Here is an 11256-nt window from a genome sequence, read left to right as displayed (position 1 = left end):
CCCCGACTGCATGCCTTTGCTCACTTAGTTCTTCCAGTCTGAAAAACATTGCACTTCCGTCCATCACCTCCCTCCACCTATGGATATCCTATTCTTTCTTCAAGACTCCTTCAGGCTCCATCTTTCATGAATCTCTCTCTGACGCCCTAGTCAGAATTATTGGGTGGCCCCTTTGTTGCCTCTTGTTGTTCTTAATTTTGTTTGCTGATCTGTTTTGTCTTTAAACCAGAAGTACCTTGAGGTCAGGGACTGTGTCCCAATCATCTTTGCATCTCCCACAATGCCTAGCACTGCACCCGGCACAGATATTTATGGAGTGAAGAACATTTCCAGCCCCTCTTGCCTCACACATATAGAGTTGTACATCATAATCTTGGAAGGATAAAGAAAGGTATTGCTGATGCCAACCCATCTCTGGGCTGCTTCTTGCTAATGCTTTTTCTCCCTCAGAAACTTTTTCCTGGCAGCCTGGGAAAGTTTATCCCTGGGAAAGCAGAGGCCCCGTGTGACCATTAGAACATGAATGAAATAATGATGCGTGACCTCCAAAGCTCGGTCATATAAGGCGTTGCAGCCTCCTCAGTCTCTCGCATCATTTTCTTTAGGGGAAGCCAGTTGCCATGCCGTGAGGCGACTTAAGCTTCCCCATAGAGAAGCGCACATTGAAAGGAACTGTATCTTCCTGCCAACAGCCAGCATTGACTTTGCCAGCCCCGTGAGTGAGCCCCTTTGGAAGTGGGTCCTCCAGCCACAGTCGGAACTTCAGATGTCTGCAGCCCCAGCTGATCTCTGACTGCAGCTTTGTGGAGACCTCGAGCCAGGACCACCCAGAGAGCTGCTCTCAAACCCCTTACCCACAGAAACCGTGAAAGATAATAAAAGATTCTTGTTGTTAAGTTGCTGTTTGAGGATGTGTTGTTATGCAGCAATAACTAATAAAATGCATCTGGTATTTTCTTTCATTTTATCCTTCGGTGTTTGTGCATATGTCCACGTGAATTTTGATGGGTTTTATTTGTGACACTCAAAAAGAAAGGACTGCCTCTATTGATATTTAACTACCGTGTAGTGAATAGCAAAGTACTTCGAAGGGGTTGTCAAGTATCTAAGTACTTTAAACAATGATTGCCGTCATCCGGGAAGCAGGTACCGTGAGGCAGTTTGGGAATATATCAGTGTGTCCCAACAGGAAAAAAAGAAGAGTCCAGGTGTTTCAGACAGAGATAACTTAATACAAGGGAACGGCTAAAATGTGTCAGAAAGTCTGGAAGAGGAAAAGAAGTGATGTTACCCAAGGACAGTAGGAAACCGCTGCAGTGCTTAGGTCTGAAGGAGCCAAAGAGAAAATGGCATTACCGAGAGCCCGTGGCCACTGTGACAACGGAGGCTGCTGTGCTTTTCTTCCCACCTCCCAACCTCCTGCCAGAGCCTCCCATTGGCAGAAACTAACAGGAAGCAGTAGGCAAAGGAGTCTGGGAAATGTAGTTTGTGAGCTTCCAGGCCTGGAAGAAAAGATGAAGACAGGGCAACTGAGGAGCTGAGGGCCCATAGACATTATTTGTCTCTGGGAACAGTAACAGAGAAACGGAAATAAAGGTGTATGTATTTGACAAGCCTCTACTCAAAGCTAAAATATCCAACATATTTGTGATTGGAGAGAGTCAGAGGAACAGATGCTCCCACATTCATCTTTCAAGGCATAGTCCAGTAGCAATAGGTTCAAAACTCGAAATTCTTCTGAAGAGCTGCCACATCAGAGCCCTTTTTATTAACTGTAGAAGAACAAATCTAACAAGAAGAGCTAACGCCCTGAGCGCTAACACGGGCCAGGCACAGTTGTAACTGCTTTTCAGTTGTTACCTCATTTACCTGCTACACGTTTCCACAAAGTCGGTCCTACTGGGATCCGTTCTGCAGGTGAGCAAATTCCATCCCAGGGGAATGAAGCCACGTCATGGTGACGAGCAGAGTCAGGGTCCCAGCATGGTAGCCTGGTTCAGAGAGTCCACTGTACTGTCCTCATGCCTTCACCACCTTGCCTAAAATGTGGGAGCTACTCAGCAGCCTGTACCTATGCCCAGAGTATTCAAAGAGGTTAATAAGATTAAGAGGAACAAAAGACAAGGCCTGTCAGATCACAACCCCTGAGCTATGGGGCCAACGTTAGACTCGGCTGGTCCAATGGTCCACTCTACTATAGAGCAGCCCATTAATTCTTCTAGAATTAGAAAGGTCATGGTTATTGAATTATCTAGGACTCACTGAAAGAGCCTTCTTAGTCTGGAAGTATCCAACCCCAAAATGGAGAAGGTTAATAAGCAGGACCGAGGGAGGGCTTGTGAAAGGGAGAGCCGTGAGCTTGGGCAGTGATGAAACCCCAAGCAGAACACTGCAATCAGGCGGCTGTTTCCCTGCAGCCTGCGCCCCTGAAAAATCCTGAAGCTGACCATTTCAACAAGCTCACTTCAGTTCTTCCCTTTTGATGGAGAGGCAGAGAGGAGGAAGAGATTGGATCCTCAGAAATTTCATTCCAGCATCTAGGACAACTTTATTTTTTCATACTTTGGGGGTTTATCTCACTTTTAAATTGTGATGTAGTTGACATACAGTGTTAGTTTCAGATGTACAACATGGATTTACCTTGTTTTTAAACAGCTGGTGATTTGTACCATTTTGAAATAATCAGTGACAGGGTCATCATACCTTGCGAGGTTCTAGGCTGAAGGGAGAGGAGAACAGAGAACATCACGTAATAGCACCAGACACTCCCACCAACCACTCTTATCTTCTGAAGATGCTGTTTCTTTCGTGGAGACTGCACGTTGGCCCTACTTGTTAGGTTTTAAAAGGGCTGGGGCAGTAGTGGAATGTGTGGATTCTCAAATAATTTTAGATAGCAGATCCCCAGTACCTGAGTCCCCCTGAGCCTAACACCAGGAGCACAGTGCTTCTTCTGAACTAAGGTAAATGGCCCGTGCAGGGTGGAAGGGCAGGTCCCACTCTTCCCAGGAGCTGTCAGCAGGCACTTTTAGAAGAGTCCCGTGTGGTGGGTTGCACTGTTCAAGGTTAACCAAACTGGATTCAATTCCTGACTTCTAGGAGGGGTATTCAAACAGAGAACAATGACATGGAAACATAAAGGATTACATAGCTTTTTAAAAAATTGAAGTATAGTTGATTTACAATGTTGTGTTAGTTTCTGCTGTACAGCAAAGTGACTCAGTTATACAATATATATATACATTCTTTTTTATAATCTTTTCCATTAGCTTTGACCGTAACGAAAGCGACTGATTTTCACGCAATTTATTGAAAAAAAAAGTTAATTGTTTTATAGTCATTCCACATACAGATTTATACAGTACGCCAGTCAGGCTTCCCTTTGCCTTGTTCACAACGAGAGGAGAAAAGCTGGTGTACCCTAAGAAGAAAAACAAACCTGTTTTGGATGGCTGTGTGCCTGTGCGCAGTTATGAATAGAGGCATATGGAAAGAAGAATTAATACAGAAAAAACTTCCTCAAGATGAATGGCTTGTCTTAAAGAATATGTGTTTCTTTCTTTACAAGTACAGAGTTACAACAACACAGCCATCTCTGCTGCAGCCTTGCACCTCGGCAGGAAGGAGCCATTCTCTGCTCACTCAAAGGACACGCAAAACCGTTCACCCTTCCCTCCAAACCTCCAACTCAGGGAGGTGGTAACTCCAAAGCTCACACTTACATATGCCCGAGTAGCCTTTTTGGCTTTGTCCCACTTCCGCTAGGGTCTTTTTATAATAAAGCTGTCAACATGGAAAGAAAGGAGTTGGCTCAGTACCACAGACAGTGATTTCTGAGCAGGTGCATCATTATGAAACGGGGTGAAAAATACCAAGTCACAGATGTATGTCTGCTACAGGGAAGGGAAGCAAAGAGATGCGAGGACCCGTCAGGGTTTGGATTTTCATTTGCTGTTTCTATAAAATGCCTGTCCCTACTTGGCCCAACATCTGCCTTATTCTCTGACCTCACTTCCTTCCAGCAATTTCTCTGCCCCAGATGCCCCAGGCTTATCAGCCTTCATGCCTTTGTACTCACGATTTCCTCTGCCTCTCCCCAAAATCTTTGCATAGAATATTCTTTCTTGTCATTCCGTTTCAACCTCGATATCACCTCTTCCCAGATACCTTCTCTGATCTTCCATCGCCAAGTGATAAGCACCTTCCCTCGAAATCCTCCCAGCAAACAGGCACCATCACATTGTCTGGGTGTGTGTTTCTTTTTTTACAGCACTTGTCACTGGTACAATTTAATAAATTCTTATCAACACTGTTGCGTCCTCTAAGTTTCCACATCCCAGGGCAAAGCTGTTTCCCAGGCATTGGGCAGACAGACACTCTGTGTAGCTCTCTCTCCTAAAGAGGCTGAGCTTCGCCTCCGGGCCTCCCCCTTTGGCCCCTCCCTGTGAACTGCACAGGGAGTAACTGCTCGGCAGTGTTGGGCTGGCTGGTTCCTCCTGGGTGAGCTTGGTGCTGGGGCAAAGGTGGGTTTCTGACCAACTGCACCCCACGGTCAACAGCCCCAGAAATGATATCTTATTACAGTAGAAGAGTCCAGAAGGTACTACACAGCCCAAAACCAGCACTGGGTCAAAGCCCCTGACCAGATGCCATCTGCACAAACACGGAGCGTGTCAAGGGTAAGGTGGTATTTATATATTAATTTTCGCTTCGGGGGAATCATACTATCTTAGAAATACCTCATACTTTTTTTTTTTTTTTTTTTTTTTTTTTTGCAGTACGCGGGCCTCTCACTGCTGTGGCCTCTCCCTTTGCGGAGCACAGGCTCCGGACGCTCAGGCTCAGCGGCCATGGCTCACGGACCCAGCCGCTCCGCGGCATGTGGGATCCTCCTGGACCGGGTCACGAACCCGTGTCCCCTGCGTCGGCAAGCGGACTCTCAACCACTGCGCCACCAGGGAAGCCCCATACATTTATTTTTTAACAAATATCATCCCAGTGAGAGATCTCTCTTTCTTTGTAATATGATATAAACACATGTAGCAAACTGCTACTTTCCTAAGTAAAATCAAACCCTGTTCTTTCAGAGTTGGCAAAGAAGGGAGAATTTCCATGGGAGGGAGACCCCATCTATCTCATCTACCTGACTTCCGGGAGATTCACTGCTCCCTTGAGAGTCTCTGGGAGATTGTTTCTGTCACCACTGGCCTGGCCTCTGGGGGGTGCTGTTGCTTCCTCTTTGACAACTTGCTCCCCTCCCCCAACCCAGGGGTGGTTCCACCTTGGCTGTACTTCCCAATGTCCTGGGTGAATTTTTTTTTTAATATTTATTTATTCATTCATTCATTCATTCATTTCACTGTGTTGGCTGTTAGTTGAGGCATGCAAGCGGGATCTAGTTCCCTGACCAGAGACAGGAGAAGGGCAAGTGGGAGCAGGGAGGAAAAGAAGCTCCTTGAGACTTCTGGGTAAGGACGTTGGAGAGGGAGAGGATGTGCGCTTCTAGGGTTCCTACCTGAAATTCGGAACACTTTCCCCATAGATCAGTACTTCTCAGCCAGAGCCAATTCTGCTCCCAGGAGACATTTGGCAATGTCTGGAGACAGTTTGGATTGTCACATCTGGAGAAGGGGTGCTACTGGGGTCTAGTGCACAGAGCCCAAGATGCCGCTAGACATCCTATGGTGCACAAGGCAGGCCCCGCAACAAAGAACTGTCTAGCCTAAAATGTCAATAGTGCCAAGGCTGAAGAACTCCGCCAGAACCCAATGATGCATTTGGTAGTTGGTTGGTGATTTGGGAACTTGGTTTAATAACTCAGGCATGGTGGCTTAAAAAGGTTTTATAGGTTGACTTTAACATGCTGCTAAAAATGTCTCCACGAGATAATGTATTTTAAGCTCCACTTGGTGGAATCACACAATTACATGGCTCATACTAGGTTCATTTTCCTTTTTCATTTCCTTGTGAAACACCCTTTTTAAGGTGTTGTTTAATTGCTGACCAATCACCCCAACTAGGATAGAAGCTTCTAGAACATTGCCTGATCTAAAGTAGACAATCAACATGTGCTGAATTAATGAATTAAGGTGGCTGGGACCTGCCTGGTTGTTATTGTAAGCAGAGCCCATCTCTCATACATGTTTCCATACTTACAGTCTTGGCTAGGATATTTGCATAGAGAAGAAACTTAATACTGACTACTGAGGGCATGAATCAATGAATGTAAATGAATGACGAATGAATGAATAAGCAAACAGCCCAATATCTCCGTGTCCCACAGTGAAGAGTGAGTGAACATGCATACTACTTTAAAGGACTTTTTTAAAAATAAATTTATTTATTTATTTTTGGCTGCATTGGATGTTTGCCACCGTGCCCGGGCTCCCCCTAGTTGCGGCGAGCGGGGGCTACTCTTCATTGCGGTGTGCGGGCTTTTCATTGCGGTGGCTTCTCTTGTTGTGGAACACAGGCTCTAGGCACACGGGCTTCAGTAGTTGTGGCATGCGGGCTCAGTAGTTGTGGCCTGCGGGCTCTACAGCGCAGGCTCAGTAGTTGTGGTGCAAGGGCTTAGTTGCTCTGCAGCATGTGGGATCTTCCCAGACCAGGGCTCAAACCCATGTCCCCTGCATTGGCAGGCAGATTCTCAACCACTGTGCTACTAGGGAAGCCCCTTTAAAGGACGCTTAAACTCATGGTGCGTCGAAGGGCTTTGCTGCTTCATGTTCCTGGTCCGGCTCATTAGAATCTTCTCCCAGGGAGTCAGGCGGAAAGTGTAGACTGAGTCCTAGAGATGGGGCTCTTAGCAGAACTCCAAACCTGAACCGAGGAAGCGATTACTCCCTTTGCTTCTGAACCACTTTCTAAGAACGTTTTGGAGCTCTGCCATCATAGGATGAATGCCTCATGTGGTGTAAGTTAGTAATACGGGAAATCTGATGATTCAAATGTCTTAGAGTGGCAAAAAAAGAAAAAGCAGCCTTGTGACAATCTTCTCTTTCCTGTTGTTTTCTATGAAGAACATGCTGATTTTTACGAGCTATTAGGACTTTATAATCTTTCTTTCCAGAGTGATCTATCAGTGTCAAGCATTGTTACCATACTGTGGGTCCCAAATTCCTCTCTTGTGGGCAGTAACTTAACCTCATTTTTTTTTCTCTGTGATAAACCTTTGCATGATTAGCGAGTCTCTAATTAGGAATTATAGTCACCTTGGAGGTCCCAGCAAAGAAAAAAGTCAGCAACTTCAGATGAGAAAACTAAATGGTCCCCATAATATCTCTCACAGCCAATTTCTCTCTGAGCCAGATCCACCCAGGATCGTGTCTGCATCTGGTTGTCTCGTCTCTTTCACCTCCTCGAATCTCAGACACTCACAGGCTCACGGCACATCAGCTTGGTTAACTGGAAACCTTTGAATAATCATTTTCGTACGTGAAATTTAGAGTTTCCAAAGGAATCATTAGTAATGCAGGATTTTACTCTTGAAATAATAAATATTTATTTGTACATCAGCTGACAATGGAATTTCAACATGTAAAGCACTATAAGAAGACTTTTTTCCCAAAGTTATGTAGAGTGCTTACTTCTGATTGACTATTCAGGTAGGGACAACATAACCAAATGGTGTATAAGCCACGTTACTTGTGTTGCTATGCTGATTACATGGGATAACACTCCCACGCTTGTTGATCATACCAGAAATGACACAAAGGTCGGCATCGTATGAGTTGTTTTGGAGTCTCTTTTTCACTTGATATTATAGTTTAGACACTTCCCTATTCAAAAAAAGCAAACTTCATTGAATTGTTCTCAAATGCAAAAAAGAGACAACACCATGGGTAAATTTCGTACATGACCAGAAATGGGAACTGAAGTTTAGGGTCTTTTAATTAACTAAACTGATACATGCAGAATTTTTTTTCCTTTCTTTAATGTCAGCTCTTAAATACCTCTGGATGTTACACAAACCCAAACTGGTCAGATTATCAATGTATTTGTCAACTCAGCTGTTTTGAAGTCCAATTATTTCAGTTTCTTAATGGCTGAATGGCATCAACTGTGCAAAACTCCAGTGACTATAAAGGGAAACACATTGGGTATGTTCCTTCTTGAATATTTTTTAAAATCTATGCTTATATTCATGACGTGAAGGGAAGATGCAAGGACTGTTTAAAAATTTGAAAGTCTGGGGAAACAAAATAGAAAGTTAGGGAGGAAATGCTTTCCCTCTGCCGGAGACTTCTTTTTCCTTCTGGAAAAAATAGGAAAAATGTATCATCTGTGCCCTTTTGCGAAGACCTAACATAAAGAAAATAAACGTATGCCACGAGGAAAAGAGGGCCCGTTATAGTCAATGATGCTAAGGCAAGCAGCGTGAGGAATAAAATAGTGGTACTGGGGCTCTGCGTAAAGCTTGGGGGGAGGGTAATAACGTTCTTCGAGAGTTTACTAAAACATAAAGGAGTTCTCCAAGAAACCAAGCGCTGAAGCTCTTAAATATCACAAGTGTCAGCCTAGAGGCTTCACGAGGGTATTTTTTGTTCACGGAAAAGCTTAAAGTTCTAAAGAAAACCTCTTCAACACCCAGCACACCTGAATCAAATGAACGCTTTTGAGAAGGCAAAGTAACGGCCCCTCAGCGACGTCTACCTCCTCATCCCTGCAACGTGGTACCTTACTTCTCAGATAAGGTTAAGGACTGAGAAAGAGAGACAGAGAGAACCCTGGGTTATGCACATGGGCCCCAAAACTATCCTTCCCAGTGGAGACATGTCCCAGCTGCTGTCAGAGACAAGAGGGAAAGAGGAGAGATTCAAAGTGCAACGGTTGCAGGACCTGAAGGTGAAGGAAGAGGCCATGGGCCAAGGGCAGCAGTGACCCTTAAAAGCGGGGAACGGCCCTCGGCTGACAGACAGCGAGGAAACAGGGACCCTGGTTTGCAACCACAAGGAGTGAGCTCTGTCAATAACCCCACTGAGCAGGAAATGGATTTCCCCCAGAGCTTCCAGAAAGGAATGCAGTCGGCCCACATGTTGCTTTTAGCCCAGTGAGACCCGTGCTGGCCTCCCAGAACTGGGAGATAATAAATGTATGTTGTTGATCTTATTAAGTTTGTGGTGATGTTATGGGAGCAATAGAAAATGAATACAGCTTTTACCAGGCCAAATAATGGCCAAGTCGGCACGGATAAAATCAAATACAGATCTTCCTCAACTTACGATGGGATTATGTCCCTATAAACCCTTCGCAAACTGAAAATTTTGTAAGTCAAAAAGCATTTAATACCCCTAACCTACTGAGCATTGTACCTTAGCCTCACCCACTTTATTTTTTTTTAAGGTAGAAAAGACAAAATTTATTCTAGTAGAAGAACACAACGATAAACCAATGGCTTTCGAATATTTTTACCACCACCCACAGTTGCAGCACAATTTACGTCACCTTCCAGTAAACACAGACACATACGCGTGCACATATATGAAACTGAAACTTGTCTCACAAGGTGATACTCATCTCGTAGACTGTCAGCATCTCAAAAGGTGACCGGAAACCTGCTCTCTAGCAAAGCTAACTTTGTTAGACTCGCTGCAGGGATGGAGAACGCGACCTTGACAATCTGAGTAGGGGGAAGTGAGGACAGGAAATTTATAGGTTTGGGGTCTGGACTCAGGTAGTTCAAAACAGGTCTTTTAAGACAGGAATCAGTTGGAGCCTGACCTACTTTAAACATGCTCAGAACACTTACATTAGCCTGCAGTTGGGCAAAATCATTTAACACAAAGCCTATTCCTTAATAAAGTATTGACTGCCTTGTGTAATTTATTGACTACTGCCCTGAAAGTAAAAAAAGAGAATGGCTGTCTGGGTACAGAATGGTGGTAAATGTACGGGCTGTTTACTCACGTGATGGCGGGGCTGACTGAGAGCCACAGCTGCCACCTGCTGCCCAGCATCACGAGAGTCTATATCATCACGTACCGCCAGCCTGTGAGAAGATCCAAATTCAAAATTCGAAGTTCAGTTTCTACTGAATGCGTACCGCTTTCACAACGTCATAAAGTTGAACAACCGTAAGCCAGGGACCATCTACATCTGAAACTTGGAGTTTCCACATACAGAAATGGACATCTTGAAGTAAAAGGCATCATTTAGGGATTTCCCTGGTGGTGCAGTGGTTGGGAATCCGCCTGCCAATGCAGGGGACATGGGTTCGAGCCCTGGTCCGGGAAGATCTCACGTGCCGCGGAGCAACTAAGCCCGTGCGCCACAACTACTGAGCCCACGTGCCACAACTACTGAAGCCTGTGTGCCTACGTAACTTTATTTATTTATTGTCAACTGTAGATCTTTTCTTGTGCCCTTGAGTGTTTTGCCTGGCCCGAACTAGGAGATATTAAATTATCTAAGTTCAGCTGCGTTTGTAAATATCTTGGTTAGCAAATCTATTAGGCTTTGTCTGGATAAACCCAACTTCTAAATTTAATGTTTCCGTGTTTTTTAGAAACAAATCTATGCCTAAATTATATCCACGCCGTGTGTGCAGCTCACATTCTGCAGACACTGGTCAGTCGTGCATTGTGGCAACTCAGATTTAGGACCATAGTTAAATACAGAAAGAAAAGTTTGGCATTAAAAACATATTTCCAGGGCTTCCCTGGTGGCGCAGTGGTTGGGGGTCCGCCTGCCGATGCAGGGGACACGGGTTCGTGCCCCGGTCCGGGAGGATCCCGCGTGCCGCAGAGTGGCTGGGCCCGTGAGCCACGGCCGCTGAGCCTGCACATCCGGAGCCTGTGCTCCGCAACGGGAGAGGCCACAGTGGTGAGAGGCCCGCGTCCCGCAAAAAAAAACAACAAAAAACCTTATTTCCATGTCCCACAAAACTCATCATAGTAAATGAGCTTGGTTGAGAATATTAGTTTCTTCCTTCCCACCTGCCTTCCTTATTCCTTTTTCGTTTCCTTTATTCATCAAATATTTATGACATCCCCACTATGTACACTGTGTTAGTGCCTGAAATCCAGTGACCAGCAAAACATGTATATTGTCGTCCTCATGGGGCTTTTGCCATTAAGGGTTCTATCAGGACATTAAATAACAGCACCAATATATATGAAGACACTGAAAATAACGTGTTTAAGAGACGCAGACCTACTAGAGAACGGACTTGAGGATGCGGGGAGGGGGAAGGGGAAGCTGGGACAAAGCGAGAGGGTGGCATGGACATATATACACTACCAAACGTAAAATAGATAG

This window comes from Delphinus delphis, chromosome 10 (assembly GCF_949987515.2).
Source record: "Delphinus delphis chromosome 10, mDelDel1.2, whole genome shotgun sequence".
NCBI lineage: Eukaryota > Metazoa > Chordata > Mammalia > Artiodactyla > Delphinidae > Delphinus > Delphinus delphis.
Note: the sequence above shows the minus strand (reverse complement) of the source record.